Below are 23,109 nucleotides of genomic sequence, written 5' to 3' on the forward strand. Positions count from 1 at the left end.
CCTATTATACAGTGTGCCTATATATACAGAGGGGGCACACTACCTACTACCGTATATACAGGGAGGGCACCCTACCTATTATACAGTGTGCCTATATATACAGAGGGGGCACACTACCTACTACCGTATATACAGGGGGGGCACCCTACCTACTACCGTATATATACAGGGGGGGCACCCTACCTATTATACAGTGTGCCTATATATACAGGGGGGCACACTACCTACTACCGTATATACAGAGGGGGCACACTACCTACTACCGTATATACAGGGGGGGCACCCTACCTATTATACAGTGTGCCTATATATACAGGGGGGCACACTACCTACTACCGTATATACAGAGGGGGCACACTACCTACTACCGTATATACAGGGGGGGCACCCTACCTATTATACAGTGTGCCTATATATACAAGGGGTACCCTACCTATTATACAGTGTGCCTATATATACAGGGGGTACCCTACCTACTACCGTATATACAGGGGGGGCACCCTACCTATTATACAGTGTGCCTATATATACAGGGGGGCACACTACCTACTACCGTATATACAGAGGGGGCACACTACCTACTACCGTATATACAGGGGGGGCACACTACCTATTATACAGTGTGCCTATATATACAAGGGGTACCCTACCTATTATACAGTGTGCCTATATATACAGGGGGTACCCTACCTACTACCGTATATACAGGGGGTACCCTACCTACTACCGTATATACAGAGGGGGCACACTACCTATTATACAGTGTGCCTATATATACAGGGGGGCACCCTACCTACTACCGTATATACTGGGGGGTCACACTACCTATTATACAGTGTGCCTATATATACAGAGGGGGCATCCTACCTACTACTGTATTATACAGGGGGTACCCTACCTACTACCATATATACAGAGGGGGCATCCTACCTACTACCGTATATACTGCGGGGTCACACTACCTATTATACAGTGTGCCTATATATACAGAGTGGGCACCCTACCTACTACCGTACATACAGGGGGTACCCTACCTACTACCGTATATACAGAGGGGGCACACAACCTATTATACAGTGTGTCTATATATACAGAGGGGGCATCCTACCTACTACCGTATATACAGGGGGTACCCTACCTACTACCGTATATACAGAGGGGGCACACTACCTATTATACAGTGTGCCTATATATACAGAGGGGGCACACTACCTATTGTACAGTGTGCCTATATATACAGGGGGGGCACACTACCTATTATACAGTGTGACTATATTTACAGAGGGGGCATCCTACCTACTACCGTATATACAGGGGGTACCCTACCTACTACCTTATATACAGAGGGGGCACACTACCTATTATACAGTGTGCCTATATATACAGAGGGGGCACACTTCCTATTATACAGTGTGCCTATATATACAGAGGGGGCATCCTACCTACTACCGTATATACTGGGGGGGCACACTACCTATTATACAGTGTGCCTATATATACAGGGGGGCACCCTACCTACTACCGTATATACAGAGGGGGCACACTACCTATTATACAGTGTGCCTATATATATATATACAGAGGGGGCATCCTACCTACTACCGTATATACTGGGGGGGGCACACTACCTATTATACAGTGTGCCTATATATACAGGGGGGCACCCTACCTACTACCGTATATACTGGTGGGTCACACTACCTATTATACAGTGTGCCTATATATACAGAGGGGGCACCCTACCTACTACCGTATATACAGGGGGTACCCTACCTACTACCGTATATACAGGGGGTACCCTACCTACTACCGTATATACAGGGGGCACCATCCCTACTACCGTATATACAGGGGGCACCATCCCTACTACCATATATACAGGGGGCACCATCCCTACTACCGTATATACAGGGGGCACCATCCCTACTACTGTATATATAGGGGGCACCCTACCTACTATTGTATATACAGGGGGCACCCTACCTACTATATACAGTATTCCTATATATACAGGGGGCACCCTACCTACTATATACAGTGTGCCTATATATACAGGGGACACCCTACCTACTATATACAGTGTACTTATATATACAGGGGGCACCCTACCTACTATATACAGAGGGCTTATATATACAGGGGGCACCCTACCTACTATATACAGAGGGCTTATATATACAGGGGGCACCCTACCTACTATATACAGAGGGCATATATATACAGGGGGCACCTTACCTACTATATACAGAGGGCTTATATATACAGGGGGCACCTTACCTACTATATACAGTGTACTTATATATACAGGGGGCACCCTACCTACTATATACAGAGGGCATATATATATACAGGGGGCACCCTACCTACTGTATACAGAGGGCTTATATATACAGGGGGCACCCTACCTACTATATACAGAGGGCTTATATATACAGGGGGCACCCTACCTACTATATACAGTGTGCCTATATATAAAGGGGACACCTTACCTACTATATACAGTGTACTTATATATACAGGGGGCACCCTACCTACTATATACAGAGGGCTTATATATACAGGGGGCACCCTACCTACTATATACAGTGTGCCTATATATAAAGGGGGCACCCTACCTACTATATACAGTGTGCTTATATATACAGGGGAGACCCTACCTACTATATACAGTGTACCTATATATACAGGGGAGGGCCCTACCTACTATATACAGTGTGCTTATATATACAGGGGAGACCCAACCTACTATATACAGTGTACCTATATATACAGGGGAGGGCCCTACCTACTATATACAGTGTGTTTATATATACAGGGGCACCCTACCTACTATATACAGAGGGCATATATATATATACAGGGGCACCCTACCTACTATATATAGTGTGCTTATATACAGGGGGCACCCTACCTACTATATACAGAGTGCTTATATATACACAGGGGAGGGCCCTACCTACTATATACAGAGGGCATATATATACAGGGGGCACCCTACCTACTATATACAGAGTGGTTATATATACAGGGGGCATCCTACCTACTATATACAGTGTACTTATATATACCGGGGGCACCCTACCTACTATATACAGAGTGCTTAAATATACAGGGGGCACCCTACCTACTATATACAGTGTACCTCTATATATATACAGTGTGCTGATACATACAGGGTATTAGAGTTCTCTATGGTAATGATGAGGGTCATCTGGTGTGATCTTTTTAATCCATCGCTTGGCTATCAGCTCTCCAGCTGTTGCACAACTACGACTCCCATCATGCTGTCAGGTCATGCTGGGAATGTAGATGAGAAACAGATGGAGAGGCAGAGGATGATGACCAGCTGATTCCGCCTATCTACCCCCCCCAGCTGTTGCAGTACTGCAGTCCCCAGCATGTTCTGTCAGCCTGTGGGTGTACATATAGATATACGCTGCTGTGCTGTTGGAGTTGTCAGGCAGTATAGCTGCGAGAGTCATCACATATGACAGATCCGTCTTATCCATTGTTCCCCAACCTCTGCTTCCACAGCTGTTGCAAAACTACAATTCCCAGCATGCCGTTAGAGCTGCAGCAACAGCTGTGGAGGCAGAGGATGGGGAGCACGTATCTAGTCTCCCTGTCTACCTCTCCGTCTCTCTGTGTTAATGAGCAACTAAATCTGTCTATTCTCCCAGCTTCCTTCTGTACATTGGTGGTCCCCATCCCAGGTGTGTAGCTGCTTATGGAGCTCCATCCATACAGGGTCTGTACTCTGGTCTTGGTGGTCCTGCAGCTCCATGCAGACTAGGATGTATTACACTCTATAGTTGGACCATGTTCACACACAAAGTTTGTTGCAGAAATATCTGCAACTGTTGAATGCAGTGTGTGCAAATCCATGTGCTTTGTGTAGGCAGACTCCTAGTGTGACCTGCCATCCTGGTGAGAGCCACCTGTGTGTGTCAGCTGGCACCCATGCAAGGGTAGGTCAAGGTGTGTGCTGGCACCGATAGAAGTGCCTCTCTGTGCTATTCTAAAAGCTGGCACTTCACAAAAGGAAACATTACATTTAAAGGGATTTTTAAAGGGTTTTTTGGACTTTTTTTTTCATTGATGGGCTATCCTCAGAATATGTCATCACCATCGGATTAGTGGTTGCTGACGCCCAACCAGCACCCTGCTAATCAGCTGTTTGCCAGAGCTGCAGTTCTCACATAGAGAAGACAGTGCCACACATTGTGTAGTGGCCATACTAGGTTACTGCAGGGCAGCTCCTATTGAGGTGATTGTGGCAGAGCTGCAGTAACCCATGACTCCGGCTGGAGCATCGTACAGAACTGGTATTGATCTATCCTGGAAAACTCCTTTAAGATGGCTATATACCATCACTAGGTGTTGTCTGAAAGCTTTTTGTGACCAACAGTTACTCGTCCCATCCACCCCATATCCTGTATGATCACTTTAGCAGAGCGTACGTGTGTTCCCATTGAGGAGAGAGTAACAAGTCACAGATGGGTCACTTCTCCTTTTACAGACGTTTTCTGCCTTGGCTTGTTAATTCCTAAGTCATGTTCTGAGGCTTCTTAAAGGAGCACATATTGGAGGGAAAGCTACCCCCAAAAGGTGTCCTGAGAGCCGCTATGCATATTCTTCACAGAATTCTCTCAGATGATTAGTCCATCCCTGATACACTGACACAAGAGGGTCAACTGAGGCTATAAGTGCACACTGCGTTTTTGCAATCCATTTTATGCGAAAAATAGATAAAACCAGCTGCAAATGTGTGGATCTGTTTTGATCTGGTTTAGCATTGACTTCCATTATAATAAAAAAAGGATCAAACGCATCCTTTATTTTTAGTGTGCACAAAAACATGGCCGACCACATTTTTGTGTACACTAAAAATAACTGATGCCTTTTTTTTTTTTTTATAATGAAAGTCAATGGAAAAACGGATCAAAATGGATGCACACGTTTTTCATCCCTTTTTTTGGGCATAAAACGGATGAAAAAAAAAAAAACAGATTGCAAAAATGCGGTGTGATTTCAGCCTAAATCAGCTTCCGGTCAGCTCTCTTAGTAGACAGTCTGCTCCTGTTCATGGCTGTCTCTTAATGCTGTACTGTGTAAGGTCCTCCTATGTAGGTTTATATGGTTCAGCGAGCGAGCACCCTCTTCTTCCTGGCGTTCTAGTTGTGGAGTTGATATTTTTATAGTGACTTATTTAATATATTTGTACCTTTGCCCTGTGGGTCTCCTCTCGTTGCAGCGGTCACCATGCTTTACTTCTGCACCAGTATCCGGGCCAGGGATAAATATATATATATATTTAGAGAAACAGATTGCTGAACTCAGGGAGACCAGCCATACGACAACACTGCCGCCTGCTAGTAAAAGCGCTCAATGCAGTGAAGTCCTAGGTGCATTGCCCCCTGGGAAACATGAATATGCAAAAGAGGAGCCCGTGGAGCCTCATTGAAGAGTCTCAAAACAGAGGACTAGCCAGATATCCCTCCGGGAAGGACCCAGCCAAGGGGCAGCTCCTGTTAGGAAACCACCAAATCCACCATATTAAGTGGCCCTATAAGTCAATGTAATGACAAGGGGTAAACCAAGGCTAGGTAACCATCCACATACAGCTGTCTCAGGGTGTTGCCCCTCATCAGTGTGGAGCAGGATTCTGGCTAGGTGGGAGCAATGCCTAGTAGAGCCATAAGAGGAACAGATTGCTGATCTCAGGGAGAACAGCCAAACGACAACACTGCCGGCTGCTAGGGAAAGCGCTCAGTGCAGCTTGCTTTATCTGTAAGATTCTTCACATGTTTTAGTCACATTTCATTTTTAACTTTTTGCAAACGCTGCAAAAAACGGCAAGATGTGAATAAACCCTTAGGGGGAGAGAAGGATCAGACATGTTGGATACTGCCCGAGTCTGCATGTATATGGAGGAAAGGGAGGGATAGTCATGTTTATTGGGAAGGGGGGATTCAGGAGGGATAGCTGTCATGTATAGAGGGAGTAAGGAGGGATAGCTGTCATGTATAGAGGGAGTAAGGAGGGATAGCTGTCATGTATAGAGGGAGTAAGGAGGGATAGCTGTCATGTATAGAGGGAGTAAGGAGGGATAGCTGTCATGTATAGAGGGAGTAAGGAGGGATAGCTGTCATGTATAGAGGGAGTAAGGAGGGATAGCTGTCATTTATAGAGGGAGTAAGGAGGGATAGCTGTCATGTGTAGGGGATTCAGGAGGGATAGCTGTCATGTATAGGGGATTCAGGAGGGATAGCTGTCATGTATAGGGGGATTCAGGAGGGATAGCTGTCATGTATAGGGGGATTCAGGAGGGATAGCTGTCATGTATAGGGGGATTCAGGAGGGATAGCTGTCATGTATAGAGGGATAGCTGTCATGTGTAGGGGATTCAGGAGGGATAGCTGTCATGTATAGGGGGATTCAGGAGGGATAGCTGTCATGTATGGTGGGATTCAGGAGGGATAGCTGTCATGTATAGGGGGATTCAGGAGGGATAGCTGTCATGTATAGAGGGATAGCTGTCATGTATAGAGGGAGTAAGGAGGGATAGCTGCCATGTATAGGGGGATTCAGGAGGGATAGCTGTCATGTATAGAGGGAGTAAGGAGGGATAGCTGTCATGTATAGGGGATTCAGGAGGGATAGCTGTCATGTATAGGGGATTCAGGAGGGATAGCTGTCATGTATAGGGGATTCAGGAGGGATAGCTGTCATGTGTAGGGGGATTCAGGAGGGAAAGCTGTCATGTATAGGGGGAGTAAGGAGGGATAGCTGTCATGTATAGGGGGAGTAAGGAGGGATAGGTGACATTTATATGGGGGATCAGGAGCTGAACAACATTGGCTGAATGAATGTCATGTGTGGGGGGATCGGGAGACATTACTGTCAGATTAACTAACATGATGTTATGGATGGGACAGGAGACATAGTGGTTGGTTGGATGAATGAACCTTGTGTATAGGGGACAGCAGGAGACATAGTGGTTAGTGGTTGAATGAACCTTGTATATGGGGGCAGCAGGAGACATAGGGGTTGGATAAATGAAAGTCATGTGTATGGGGCAGCAGGAGACATAGTGGCTGGTTGGATGAATGAACGTCATGTGTATGGGGGGCAGCAGGAGACATAGTGGTTGGTTGGATGAATATACGTCATGTGTATGGGGGGCAGCAGGAGACATAGTGGTTGGTTGGATGAATGAACGTCGTGTGTATGGGGGGCAGCAGGAGACGCAGTGGTTGGATGAATGAATGTCATGTGTATGGGGGGCAGCAGGAGACGTAGTGGTTGGTTGGATGAATAAACGGCGGGTATGGGGGCAGCAGGAGACATAGTGGTTGGATAAATGAATGTCATGTGTATGGGGGCAGCAGGAGACATAGTGGTTGGATGAATGAACCTCATGTGTATGGGGGCAGCAGGAGACATAGTGGTTGGTTGGATGAATGAACCTCATGTGTATGGGGGCAGCAGGAGACATAGTGGTTGGATGAATGAACCTCATGTGTATGGGGGCAGCAGGAGACATAGTGGTTGGATGAATGAACCTCATGTGTATGGGGGCAGCAGGAGACGCAGTGGTTGGTTGGATGAATGTATGTCATGTCTATAGGGGGGCATCAGGAGACATAGTGGTTGGATGAATGAATGTCATGTGTATGGGGGGGGCAGCAGGAGACGTAGTGGTTGGTTGGATGAATGAACGTCATGTGTATGGGGGCAGCAGGAGACATAGTGGTTGGATGAATAAACGTCATGTGTATGGGGGGCAGCAGGAGACGTAGTGGTTGGATGACTCATAGTCTGCGCGATTCATTATCTTTTTCTGTTAAAGTTACGCCGAAAACCTACTCCAGTCCTCAGCTGGCGTAGGTTTCCGGCTGTGCGCATCGGCGCGCACGGGATTTATGTAGAGGCAGTACGCCTTTACATAAATCTCCGTAGCGCCGGAGCTGCGGGGGCATTTTTAAGTCCGGCGCAGAAAATGCCAGACTTAATAAATGTCCCCCATAGTGGTTGGATGAATGAACGTATATCTGACAGCCATCTTTGTCTTTATAGCTAGCTTTTAGTCTTTGGGAATGATACCAGACTATCCCCCCTATATCGGGATGGGAGCAGTATTGTGCCGTCATTATAATGCTTATGACTTCGTATATATTTAAGCTGGCAGCCATTCTCCAATATGAAAGCAATGCATATAAAATGTCAGCGGGAGATTTATTGGGACCCTGGTGTTTTATACTTGTATTATTCTATCGCCCTCCATGCTGGCTCTTTCTTCACGCCCTCCTTGTGTGAACCAGTCTCTATCACCTTTGACTCTCTCCCTCCTCCACATTGATCTCCGTCCTCTCTGACACTGACACCATTTATAATAAGCTGGATGTGTGTGAAGACGCGCCTCGCCCTTCCCGCCCGGCTGTCACTGTTATGGCTTTATTATTACATTGTTGCGCCTTCCATTACGACATTTTCCCTGAAGAAGTAAATATTTTATACAGTAATAATAGGTTTCGGTAGATCAGCAAGGAAGAGGTTAATGGCTCCCTGGAATTTCCTCCCCAGCCGCCCCCTGCAGAGTGTTTTCATATCCCACCTTCTTATATTCTCTATAGCATAAAGGAGTCCAGTCGCCTCGCTATTGTCACAGCTGTCAGTCTCAGAATCGTTTCTTCAGATCTCTTTCTGATAGCCGCGACCGGGATGCCGACAATCTCATTACGGCTAAGGCTCAGACATCGTGGTACTATGTATTATTTACACGGAGGAAGAAGAAAGCGAGAGGTGCAGGGCGTACAGCGATGGGGTCTACCATGCCTTGTGTCTCCAGTAGAGATGAGCGAATACGATTTGATTGAGATGTTATTCGATCGAATATTGCGGTATTTAAAAGATTCTAGTTCAATTGAGTAGTGTGACGAATATGTGGGAAACATTCGAAAGCCCTCCCATCGCAGTTGGCGCTTTTTTTAATCCAATCACCATGTAAGGAGGCCGTGAGGGACCCTGGGAGTACGCACGCAGCAGGAAAACGGCGTCTACCCTCATTGGATAGCTGAACCACATGACCTCGAATATTTAATAATTGACTTCCGCCTCTCGACCGCAGATGCGCTTTCAACCTAGCCAGGGTAAGATCTTGGAGCAGGGAGAGAGTGGTTTTAGTAACGTTTTTGTTAGACAGGCTTACTAGAAAACCCAAAAGTCCTTTTCTGGGCTAAGATCAAGCGAAAAAGTCATCTCTGAATCCAAAGCACTTCTCAGTGCTAAGAAATAGATGATATAACAGCATCAGCAGCAGGTGTATTCATTCCAGTACTCTGTGTGTACAAGTGACTTATAGTGTCCCTGGTTTAGCCCACTAAGAGAACGTAAACGTTATACCTATTGTGCCAGTTGCCCAGTAAAAGGCAAGTGATACCTATTGTGCCAGTTGCCCAGTAAAAGGCACGTGATACCTATAGTGCCAGTTGCCTAATATCTGCTCTGCTGTGGCCTAGCGTTCGTACAGCGTAATGCGTGATACTCGCAAATAACGTGACGCTCTATGGACGCACATTGGAATCATGTATTTAACGCTGCGCACGAAATACGAAAACGAAGGAAATGTGTGAACATTGCTGTAAACATTCGTAAAGCGTTCGCAAATATTTTTCCTTTGCAACTGCGGAGAGTGGCATTATACTGCGATTTTGGGGTGTTGGTTGCACCCAGGCATGCTCCCCCTGATGTCACAGTGGCATGGTTTAGGGAGGTTTCATGGGGGACTTGGTGACCTCCAAGTGGTCGAATTTGGATTTCCAAGTGCCTCAATTTTTTTCCCATAGATTATAATGGGATCGAATATTCGTTCGAATACTCGAATATCGGTGCCTATTCGATTCGAATTCTCGAAAGTCGAATATTTCACTACTCTCTTATCTCTAGTCTCCAGTAATAGAAAGAGAACCCGGTGTCACAGCCTGGTCAGCAGACCTGACTTGTATCACATGTTGTTCTGTAGCTAGAATAAAATAGGGTTCTGATGCTTCATAGGGGCTTGTGATAACTATTTGGGTACGTTCACATGTGGCCAATTTGTTGCAGATTTTTCCAGTTCATTGAAATTGGCAGAAAATCTGCAGCATATCCCTCATACATGACCATAGCCTTTGGGTGTATTCACATGTGGCAGCGGGGTTCATTGGTGCCTGTCAGGTATCTGTGGCCTAAGCTTGATAATGGAAATCTATGGGTAAAAGGGGACACTACAGGAACTGCTTAGAGTAGGAAAGGTTTGCTACTGCTCTGGACAGTTCCTGATATGGACAGAAGTGGCAGCAGAGAGCACTGTGTCAGACTGGAAAGAGTGCACTACTAAAGTGTCACTGTTTACATTTTTTTGGCAGAGATCAATAGTACAAGCGATTTTAAGTAACTTTGTAATTGGGTTTATTAGCCGAAAAATGAATTTTTATCTTAAAAAAGCAGTCTGAAGCTCCCCCCCCACCTGTCTTTATAGTTCTCTTATGGAGAGGGGAGGGGTTGAGGGAGATGAGGCACCAAAACAGGACAACAAAGAGTTAATTTACAGCTACATCACCGGGCTATCTCCTTTGAAGTCAGCACTGACCTCTCTGACCTCTAAATACCGGCTTTCACACAGGTCCCACTGTGTAATCCTTTGTTCTGTGCTGCCTGACTAATCTCCCTCCTTCCTCCTCCCCTCTCCATAGGTTACACAGGGCTCGACTGATGTAAATGATAATGAGCAGTGAATGAGAGAGAGGAGGGGGGGGGGGGGCTGGGGAAAGGCTTTTTGAATGCAGATAATGGCATATTTGCCTAATAAACCCAATTACAAAGTTTCCTAAAATTGCCTGTACTATTGATTTCTGCAAAAATAAATAAATAAATAAATACAACAGTGACACTATAAGGCCCCGTTCCCACTGAGCAAAGCTAGCGGAATTCCGCGACGGAATTGTCCGCCGCGGAATGCCGTTAGCCTCCCGCTCATAATGGGAGTCTATGGGAGGCGCGCGCTCCTGCCCTGTCCGCGTTGAAGAATGAACATGTTCATTCTTCAGCGCGTACAGAGCAGCAGCGCGCGCCTCCCATAGACTCCCATTATGAGCGGGAGGCTAACGGCATTCCGCGGCGGACAATTCCGTCGCGGAATTCCACTAGCTTTGCTCAGTGGGAACGGGGCCTAAGGATATGTAGATACACCCCCCTCCTCCTTATCCATGTACTTGCTGTGGCCCAGAGACTGAATAGGGACATGGATTCAATACATTTATTGCATTAGACTTACTATGTTATAAAAAAAAAAAGTTTGGTTACAAGTTTCCTATAGACTGTAATGGGGTGTGTCACACATATACATGACTCTGCTCCATCCATTTCCTTTTTTGTTGTTGTATACTGTTTATTATTTTACAGCAAATTTTTGGAACAGAACAGAGGAGGTAGGCACACCCCAAACGCGCGTATTGGAGCAATGGCATAGCAATGACTAGAGTCATACATCAACAGTGTGATTGACAGAACGGCCCAGGAAAGAATACATGCATGAACGGGGTCCGTCCTACCACCGGTCCCACTATCTTTTTCCTCCAAGCCATACGTAACAGGGACATGCCCAACTGGGAGCGCAGAAGCACTCAAAAAATAAAGTATGGATAGAGAACATCCATAAGAGCTGGTGAAGAAAGCGAAAAGGAGAAGACATCAGAGGGAAACAACACAAACACAAAAAAAGCGGGGGGTGTGGACTAAGAAGGGGTGAGTGGGGGGTAAGGGGAGGGAAGAGGGGCATAGAATGGTTGGGAAGGTGGGAGAAGGTTGAACAGGCTGAAAGATGTCAAAAGAGAGCCCAAGGGGTTGGCTGGGGGTCCAACTGGAGCAGGGTTCTATACTCATCTGTGTCTTGGAACTCAGTCCAGACAAACCAGGTTCTCGCGAAGCGGCAATTGTTGTGTGGTAAAGAGGTGAAGTCTTCCATTCTCATGAGCTCATTCCTTTTCGAGACCCACAGGGAGATTGGGGGTGGGACCATACGCTTCCAATATGCAAGGTATGCACGCTATCCATGTCCTTCTAGCCTTAGAGAATGGGGGAGCATGTGGTTCTCCATTCTTGTGAGTCTTGCGGATCCCACCGGTCACATCTCCACCAGCCTCACATTTATTGCCATATTGCCAGTGCCAATGGGCCAGCAAGACCCTCATCATGCAGCGGGGAAACAACCTGCACAATGTGTGTTCTTTATAAGTGAGTGATGGTATAGTTGGTTGAGGACATTGATAAGTTGTCCATCTTCACCTGTAGGACGCACTTACACGTAGTGGTGGTATCTGGGTGGGTGCATCCTACCATTATCACTGGCTATTGCCGCATTACAGTTGTTCCACTTCCATTTTATTGTGTAGTAGCACAAGTATGTTCACATCTGATCCGGGCACAGTCTTGTCTTCTATATGTAATAGGAGAGAATTGACCATCTATCTGGTATTCAATGTATTATGGATACTTGCTGAGCACAGCACGTTTAGTTATTTTCTGCCAAATATTTCTTATGGTGCGTTTACACAGACAGATTTATCTGTCAGATTTTTTTAAGCCAAAGCCAGGAATGGACTATAAACAGGGAACAGGTCATAAAGAAAAGACTGCGATTTCTCCTGTTCTCAGATCCATTCCTGGATTTGACTTAAAAAATCTGTTAGATAAATCTGTCTGTGTAAACGCACCATCAGACTTGTTTATATTGCCGCTTAGCCTTCAGTCGGAGGTGCAGACAGTCACATCATCGGAGCCTTCCTGGAGAAGCCAGTAGCTTGTCTCTGTAGTGAGCCATCCTCTCCCCACCTTGAGCTCTCCGCAGGGCGCTAGTATTGCTGGCAACCACCCAACTCACAAGATGTCTGACATCAGCAGGAGCTCAGGATGGAGAGGAAGGAATAGCTGCTTCTGGAATAGACTGCGAGGGATAACTGTGACTGATACTACATACTGGTACCCATCAGCCATTGGCTAATCCTTTTAAAGGGTTCCAGTTATATCCAGAGGACCACCCCCGTATCCAGACCAGATTATATATATATATATATATATATATATATATATATATATATATATATATATATATACATTCCATAAACAAGCAAAAGGAGAGCTGAAGAGCATGTACCATATGTAGAGCCTGTCAAACAGCTCCCCATATCTCAGCTTCTTTGGCCTATGTAAGTGTTACGGGCCCGATATGGAAGGAAATTTCCTTTGTTATACTGAGCACTATCTCTTCTCCACATCATTGTATCAGGCCGTAATCTCAGGTCACGTATGGTTTAGCTTTAAAGACGGATGAGTCAGACTAATGCACTGTGTAAATGGAATCCGGGATGAAATCTATCTGGGATGCCATGTGCAGTCCATGTGCGCAGAGGAAAACCATCCCCTCTTGTTTTCGTTGTTGCAGTGCGGTTGGAGTTGTGCGGTGCACACAGAGCTTCTGTTTTGTTGTAGTTACAGTGTATGGATTGTGTGCAAGAGTCAGCCCGTCCCTCAGTGTTTGTAATGTCTCCCACACACTATCCCTGTGCGCTCAGCACTTTGCAGTCTGCTTAAAGGAACACTACAGCAAGTAAACAGGAGATGATCTGCTCCTACTGTCAGTCTGCATTATTTTCAAGGGTTAATTCACTGCACGTGTCTTCTTTTTTCAGGGTTCATTGGCATATGGGAATGTGGCCTGAAGAATGGTGGGGGGAGGCTCCTGCTGCAGCACATTGTATTAAGGTTCCTATACACCAATGACCAATGTTAGCTGAACCCACTGACTTCATTGGGTTCAGTCTGCTGTATAAAGTGTACGATGGACTCCTGATCTTGATGCTAGAATTTTACTGCCTGACCCTATTATTCTAGGAGAGATAAACCACCACCAGAAGGTGTATGACCCCCTTTTATGGTCATGTAGGAGGGGCAATGGCCTACGACACGTAAAGACTTAATATATATTTCTCAGTTTTATATGTAATATTAGACTAAATAGGGTGAAAGGAAAGAAGCAAGTTAGAAGAAGTGCTGGATAACGGAAATGTATCTGTCTGTGTAATATATTAGGGTTCTTAAAGGGGTGTTCCATGATTAAGAATTTTATTTTAGATGTTTCTAGGGGCTGGTAACGATTTTAAATGAATAATACTTACCTACCCTGGTCCCCTGCAGCTTCTAGTCCCCTATTGTACTCAATAGGACCTTTCCACTCACTCACCTGACCAATCACTACCTGCCATTGGGTCCCACCTCACTGATTGGCTGAGTGGCCAGATCCTGCTGAGAAAACATGTCTTCTTTTGGACAGGTGCTGCAGGGGTCCAGGGTAGGTGAGTATCATCTGCATAGTTTTTATTTACATTCACCTGCTCCTTCATAACATTGTTAGCAATGTTCGTGCAGCCCTTGTAAAAAGTAAGCTCCTACATACCTCCACACGCTCCCTGAAGTCCTGCTCGCTTCAGCTGGCTCCCCGCAGTGTCTGAAGTCACAGTCACTGTGACAGAGCTGCGGCGCCCGCGCCCGACGCCTCATAATTTTAGGTCTGCGCCGTGTCTTACAGCGTGTCATTGGCAGGTGGAATTTACTGCTTTATGTTTACAGGTCCCCATGGGCTGCTGTAAAGCATATGCCTATATGCTGTAAAAAGGCATTTCGGGCATAATGGCCGCCCCCATAATCGTGCACAGGATGTGTAATACAATCTACAATAAGAAAACAAAAACAGGATAGAAAATAAGACAATGTATGACAATGTGATATTAATTCTGAAAATAATTTTAACCCCCCCTTCCCCCCGCCTCAAGCGCATATCACTCAATAAGAAGAGTTTACACTTCAAAGGGAAGAGGAGAAGTTGTGTAGATTTTATCTCCATCTCCTTTGGCTGCTCAGATATTTATCACTGGGAATTTGACACAGTTGGGTCTTTCTCAAATAGTCTATCAGGTCTTAGGGGATAGAAGACTTTGTTAAAGGGGTAGTTCTCCTAAAAATGCCATTACTTATCAGCTGCTGTATGTCCTGCAGGAAGTGGTGTATTCTCTCCTGTCTGACACAGTGCTCTCTGCTGCCACCTCTGTCTGCAACAGAAACTGTCCAGAGAAGCAGCAAATTTCTATAGAAATCCTCTCCTGCTCTTCAGACTGAAAAGAATACACCACTTCCTGCAGAACATACAGCAGCTGGAGATTGTTAAATAAAAGTTAATTACAAACCTCTAGCACTTTCCAGCACCAGTTAAAAGGGGTTATCCAGTGAAAATCTTTTTATTTCAAATCAACTGGTTTTAGAAATGTGTGCAGATTTGTAATTTACGTCTATGTAAAAATCTTAAGTTTTCCCATACTTATCAGCTGCTGTATGTCCTGCAGGAAATGCTTTCTTTCCAGTCTGACACAGTGCTCTCTGCTGCCACCTCTGTCTGAGGCAGGAAATATCAGAAACAGTAGCAAATCCCCATAGAAAACATCTCCTGCTCTGGACAGTTCCCGACATGTCAGAATGGAAAGAAATCAACATTTCCTGCAGGACATACAGCAGCTGCTAAGTATGGAAAGACTTGAGATTTCTAAATAGAAGTAAATTCCAAATCTGTCTTTCTGTCACCAGTTTCTTTGAAAGTTAAAGATTGTCGCTGGACAACCCTTTTTACTTGAAAGAATTTTTTTTTTGTTGGGGGGGGGGGGTTGCTGCTTGGAAAATTATGACTTCATTAATACAAAAGGAAGGTCACGATAAGCTTCTTCCAGGGTGCATTGGCAATACATGTTTGGCATGTTTATTAGGAAAAGCCCAGTCCAATCAAGATCAGCAATCATTTAAAGGGGTACTCCAAAAAAAACAAAAATTCTTTCAAATCAACTGATGTCAGAAAGTTATATAGATTAGTAATTTACTTCTATTTAAAAATCTCAAATCGTCCAGTACTTATCAGCTACTGTATGTCCTGCAGGAAGTGATGTAATCTGACACAGTGTGCTCTTCTACTACCTCTGTCCATGTCCAAGAGCAATAGCAAATCCCATAGAAAACTTCTACTAGTTTGACACCTGTGTCCTAGAAGAACTTGCATGTTTTAAGAGTTAAAAATGGCATTAGCACTAGTATTGTGTGTGTAATGGCGCTCCCCAGTCATTACTATACACCGCCATTACAGATAATTATATTAGCAGATGAATAATACATGGAAAGTACATGGAAAACACTTTCAGACATGTTACATAAACACTTCTAAAGCACCTTGTAGCTGTAAGAGCTTCCCTTTACTTCCCAGTAATACGCCCGGGGGGTCTATGGGCAGAGTGGTCGGATGTAAATGTATAGAGCTTGTATATAGCTTGCTTCTTTTTTTCTTGGTCTCTTCCATTTATCTGCAGCTGTTTCTTCTTGGGTTAAGTTCCGATCCCCATATATCCATAGGTACTGCCAGCTCACCAAAACTGCTAAAGAGTAAATGTGATAAAACAATATCAGATTTTTGCATATGTCCTAATGGTAGATAGCTAGTGCACACTGTGATGTTGCTGGGATTGATCGGCAACATCACGTGGCTTATGGTGAACTCAAAGGGATGTAATTTTGGCTACTGTCTTCATCTGGCCTTTAGAGTTTTATGGAATGGATGTCCTAACCCCGCTCTCAATAAAGGTAGGGGTTGCTGTTTGACACCCCTCCCCACGATCAGGTAATCATTACATGTGGATAGGTTATGAGTGTCTTTTGTAGAAAAAAAAAACTTTAACAATAAAGGGTTTGGGGGAAAAATGGTGGGGGATGATGTGGAAAAAAAGTGATACTCAAGTACCCTGATCCCCTGCTGCTTCTGTTCCTGGTTCCAGCTTGTGACCGCTTCTTCCTGGTTCATCTAACATGTTGAATTTCCCTTACTTCCTGACCATAGAGTTGTGCCACGTTGGTCACTGTCTGGAGGAGTGGGCAGTTTGTGCAGGAACATGTGACTGGAATCAGGAAAAAGCAGAAAGCAGCAAGAACCGGGTTAGGTGAGTATCACTTATTTATATTGTTTTTACACTACCCCCAGCCATATGTAAAAAAATATATATATTTTATGCTCTGTTTTCTGAGGAATCTTTGACACTCTCCACAAAGAGAATTAGTATTTCTTTGATCCTTTCAATGATCAATTATTGGTAAATTAGTGATGCATGTGTGTTGTCTATACAGGGTTATTTGACATGACAGACCCTCTTTGTGTAAGGTTTGAATCATACAATCGACCCAATTCTTTAGCCCCCCAGAGAATGTAGCGTCTGTGACGGCACACGGCGATGCACGGACTTGGTTTGTCCTGACAAGGGGGTGGGTGCCGTACACCTTTCAATGGTCCTTGTTCTCACTGAAACCCCTGGCACCAATCCAGCCTAGCTCCCATGACACCGAGATCTCAGCAGAATATCAATAAGTCTTAGAATTCAATCCACTTTGGACGCTGAGAATCTCAGGAATTTCCTCGCTGTGGGGTTGGGCGGGGCTTCCTTTCTGTATATGAATCCAGGCTTTTCACTCAGGCCCGAGCGTCTGTCTTCATCATAGCCTTCTTAGAGTCGATAGGACCCAGCCTTAACCTTTTGTAATTGCTTAGAAGAACACTACTACTGCATTGAGAAGATGTCTGCTTACAGCCTGTCTTCTGCTGACAGAGTATAAAGACCAAAGCAGACTGTTATGATTTCCAATAATAAATTACAGTTCTCTTCTATAGTGCAGACTCATGACTACCCTGTGTACACGTGCTGAAGGTGACTCAATGGCGCAGCCTTTTATCTGTTTGCTTTCTTGTACAGTTAAAATGATTTATTTAGTGTTTGGATTTGGCAATCTCTAGTTGTCTACAACCCGCCCTTTGTCATTTTATACACAATGGGGGAGATTTATCAAACATGGTGTAAAGTGAAACTGGCCCAATTGCCCCTAGCGACCAATCAGATTCCACCTTTCATTTTCCAAAGAGTCTGTGAGGAAGGAAAGGTGGAATCTGATTGGTTGTTAGGGGCAACTGAGCCAGTTTCACTTTACACCATCTTTGATAAATCTCCCCCATAATAGGAGCAACCAGTATGGAAATAATAACCTGATACACACCAAGTCTGAACAACCTGTTTCCTACTTATCCATATGGAACCACATATCCCAGCATGTAATCCTAACGAATAGAACTGCATGCTGTGCAATTATTCCTATTAAAACGACAGCAGTGTGAACGGAGTCTAAGGGCCCTATTACACCGGACGATTATCGTGCGAAAAATCGTTATATCGTTCAAATTTAAAAGATAATTGTCCTGTGTATTTGCAGGCAACAATCGAAAAATCGCACGTGGGGTTGATTTAGATTTGACCCTAAAATCATTGTTAATCGTTCGCTAATCGCTTGCTGCAATTCCGCATTTGTTCATTAAAGGGGTTATCCAGCGCTACAAAAACATGGCCACTTTTCCCCCCTCTCTTGTCTCCAGTTCAGGTGCAGTTTGCAATTAAGCTCCATTTACTTCAATGGAACTGAGTTTCAAAACCCCACCCCAACTGGAGACAACAGTAGTGGCCATGTTTTTGTAGCGCTGGATAACCCCTTTAATCGTTCAGGGTAATTGCACACCGTTCTTTCTATTGCTGGGATCAGATGGAGTGAACGATTGTAGTAGCGATCGTTACTAATGACTATCGTTCTGTGTAATATTGAGAAGGATTTCAGGTTAACGATAAACAATCTAGTTTATCGTTAAAAATCGCTTTGTCTAATAGGACCCTAAGGGTTTTCTTTAATTTTTTTATTAAATGAGTACAGCCAAAAGACTCCCCGCACATGGCCATGTTCAGGCTCTGTAGAGATATTTGCGCTATGGGTCTGAGTGTTTATCCCCCCCCCCCCCCCCCTCATGTTTATGTGCTTTGCTTTGCTTTGTTTCGCTGCAGTAGAGGTCCATAGACTTATAATGGAGCTTGTCTCGTGTGGAGTCAGGGAGAGAAGCACAAGCCAAGAGCTTCACCTAGCTCTAACAGTCATAGAGCATTTACCTGAAAGTGAACCTGTAAATATAGCCCTGATCTAAGGGACATGCTACATGTCTGCAAACGAGCAGAATGCTATGCTGACATATACTGTGACATACCGGCATAGTGTATTGTCCATTTACGAGCATGTACAGTTTTATTTATTTTTTTCTTTTCCCGTCTCCAAATTGTGCACTTCTGCGTAATTTTGCGCTTGGAAATGAACAATACATATTCACTAGAGATGAGCGATCTGGAAATGTTGTTTGTTCATCTCTAATATTCACTACTAGACCATGTTCAGTCCATTGAAATCAATGGATCTGGCATAGGTACCAGTGCATTACACATCGCCATTCAGTTCCACGGGTTTGCCAACATGTACCACGAATGTAGGCAATTTTTCATGTGAAATCCATCGAAATCAAGATATGTCTTCTTTATTTCATAAGCCTAATAAAACACTATAAACATCTGAGTGCAACCCTTACCCCTGCTAACGCGTTTCAAGCCCATGCATGCTCTTAGTTGTAGCCTTAAACACTAGGAGCAGGTGAGCAGGAACTCAAAAATATCAAGAAGAAGCAGATGTAACATGGTTTTAGTCACCCACGATAAAACATCTTTTCTAGTGTTTTTTGGATTTTAGTGGAAATACTCTATATAAGAAGACCGTGGTAGGTGAATAGAGGTTGGAGATTCCTAGAAACTTTGAGGCGTTTCCAGCATGGCTTTGGTGCACTTTTGACTTACAATAAAACCTTGCAGTGCTGGAGGGACTTTGCATAATTTAGCTGGAAGGACGGTGGCGTTAATGCGGCGCTCGTAGCTGCAGGGAGCAGGAACGCTGTTCTGTGTGTTCAGCAATCAGTATTTTTATTCCACATCACGTTTGACCCTCCTCCTCCTCTTCCTCCTTTCTTCTGTGTTCTTTCTCGAGCCTGTGTTCCTAATGGGAAGTCAGGGGCACGTACAAGACATTGTGTGTAATCACAGTGGCCATGGACAGCAGACCTATTCATCCTCCTGCTCCCTCACAGATCTGTATCGGCACTCTCATACGGGGTGTGTCACAGTCCACCCTTCCCGTGAATACCGTGACTGTGTGTATTTCACTAGAAGACACATGTACAACAGTATACAGCTAGAGGCAAAGGATTAATAAAGAATGATGCCTGCCTGTGCGTGGGTGAACAGGCTTCATACATATAGTGTTTTTGGATTTTTTTAATTCTTACTAATACACTTAGTGTGTTAGAATTTTTTTTCTTTTTTATAGAAAGAGTTCCGTCAAGGTGAGCAGGAGTGTCAAACTGCAGCCTTCTAGCTGTTGCAAAACTACAATTCCCATTTGTGCCTGGAAAGTCCTGCTATGGTGGGAATTCTGCGATCTAATATTGATGACCTATCCTAAGTATCCTGTAGATAGACCATTAGTTGTTCAAGATTGAATAACCCCTTTAACCTGACAGCCAATAGCTGTAAGATGTTGTATATAACAACTACATTTTGTTTTACTTTTTTTCCTATTACGAATAGGCTGAAAGCTGATAACATCTTAAAGGGAATCTGTCAGCTCCCAGGACCTACCCGAGATGCTTTGGGTACTATTGCGAATCGGCCGACTATCGCCCCATGTAATAAATGCAACGATCAGCCGATGGCAACGATCATCAGCGATCGTTGATATAGGTTTGGACCTATTTTCGTCGGGCGCCAACCGCGCACCGCTACGTGTAATAGCGGTGCGCGGCCGGCGACTGACTATATACATTACCTATCCAAGTTCCAGGGTTGCTGCTGCGGTCTTCTTCTCCCCGGGTCCTGCACGCTCTAGCTTCAGAGTGGCCTGTCAGCTGACAGGCCGCCTGGCCAATCACAGGCTGCGGCGGTCCTGGCCTGTGATTGGCTGAGCGGCCTGTCAGCTGACAGGCCACTCTGAAGTTAGAGCGCGCGGGAGCTGTGGAGAAGACCGCAGCAGCAGCCCTGGAACGTGGATAGGTAATGTATATAGTTAAGCAAGGGCTGCAAGGACATCGGTAACGATGTCCCTGCATCCCTTGTTTAACGATTATCGGGCCGTGTAATAGGTCCAGTAAACCAGCGACGATCAAGCAGATTGCTGCTCGTTTACAGGTATTATCGTACCCCCATCGGCCCGTGTAATACCACCCTTACAGTGTGCTGTAGTCTGCAGTTCCCTAGTGAGCATGTTACCTTTTGGTAATTTGTCCATAGAGTGGATTTTGAGCAATCCCTCATGAATTATCTCTGCTGCCAGGCCCCCTTCTCGCTCACACTGTCACTCAGTGTCTGAATGTTTATTTCAGTCATAAACTGCTGGACCTGCAATCATATATAGTTCATTCTCCTATCCTTACTGTGTTGGAGCTGTCGTCTAGGGGTAAATCACCTGTCTAAACAGCACTAACAGTTTTTTCCTGAGTTCGATTCCCCTAATGGAAATGAAATATAGTTATTTATGTATTTATTTTTCTCATTATTGTATAATTTTTAAAAGTGCAAAGAATTTCTAATTAGGTCCAAATTAGTTTTAAAATTCAGTTTTTTTTTTTTTTTTTTATACAGTGAGAAATAAAAAAAAAAACTAGGGGAGTTGAACCCAGGAAAAAAAAACTGTGGTCTCTAGACAGGTGATTTACCACAGACTGCAGAAAAGTCCCCTGTAGATGGGTTATGTCTTAAATAAAGACGCAGGGACACTCGCAGGAGGTGAGGAAGCAGAGATTATTCATGGAGGAGGAAGGAGGGATGAGGTGTGCTAGAGTGAGACACAAACCCTGAGCCACAACTCCTCTTTGACTCTTCATTACAGTAGGAGACGCAAGATTGTTCATAATCCACTCCAGGGACAAATTACCAAAACATACCATGCTCACTAGGGGACTGCCAGCTACAGCACACTGTCAGCACCTCAGGTAGGGCCCGGGTACTGAGAGATTCCCTTTAAAGAAAAGGGGAAAAAGTAGGTGTACTTTATTTTTTTATTACCTATAAAATATTTATATAAGTCTTATAAAGAGGTAGTTGTGATGAGGCTTCGTTCCCTTTCTCTGCGCTGGTGTACCCTGGTTATTGGATGCACGCTCTTCCTTCTGGTCTGCATTGCAGCTGCTGTTCTCATTGATGGTTGTGCAATAAATCATCATCCTCTCTGCCTGACTGTACGCGATGACAGCTTTACACGAACGTCACAAGCAGCACCTCTAGGTAACGTTATGACGCATAGGCTTAGCTGTCACACTCTCAGTACAGTTTTACGTTAGTCCTCCGACGCAGTTAATAATTGAAGATGTTTAACAGCCCAGTGGTTTTTCGTAGGAGCGGAAGAAGTCTGAGGTTCCCTTCATCTTCTATCTGCTGATCTTCATGTATATTACAAATATGAGGATATGTGTGTTCATTTTTTATACCATAGACATCTTCATTTGAGTATATTACTGCTGTCAGCCTGTGGATATAGTGAACGCGTCAAACAGGATGTACGATGAGTCACAAAGGCATCTTGTAAATGTTACGTTTCTTGGCTGTCTTCATTTAGATAAGGCAGGTACTGCTGGAAGGGTTCATTTATTTTGCATTTGGCTTACACCATTACTTTTATGGGCTCACTTTGTTAAATATTTCCCTGCCAGACCTGCAAGCTATCCTTGTCGGGACTGTAGAGTTAAATAGAGTAGCAGTGTGCATGTCCTACCAATAGGTAGTCTTTTTTTTTTTTTCTAAATGGGTGCAATACTGATTTCAATTAAAGTCTATGGCAACCCGTTCTAGAAGCAGACATAAATTCAGCTGCGAGAATATCGTTCTATAGACTTGTACAAATTAACTACCATATTTTCCGGCGTATAAGGCAACTTTTTAATCCCGAAAAATCGGGCGTCGTCTTGTACGCCGTGTATGGTCGCCCCATACGGTGGGGGGCTCAAAAATGGCCTCATCCCCACCATTTGGGGCGACCACTATGAAAACAAACAAACATTTAATTCCCTTGGGGCCCGTTCCTGGCGCA

At 44.6% G+C, this 23,109-nt stretch overlaps 1 protein-coding gene across 3 annotated transcripts in view; it reads left to right on the forward strand.

The window, feature by feature from the left end:
• The window catches only part of OXSR1 (oxidative stress responsive kinase 1), a 72,330-nt gene that overhangs the window by 1,078 nt on the left and 48,143 nt on the right, over window positions 1–23,109 (forward strand). The gene's annotated exons all lie outside the window — the stretch shown is intronic.

This window comes from Dendropsophus ebraccatus, chromosome 2 (genome assembly GCF_027789765.1).
Source record: "Dendropsophus ebraccatus isolate aDenEbr1 chromosome 2, aDenEbr1.pat, whole genome shotgun sequence".
In the NCBI taxonomy this organism is placed as follows: domain Eukaryota; kingdom Metazoa; phylum Chordata; class Amphibia; order Anura; family Hylidae; genus Dendropsophus; species Dendropsophus ebraccatus.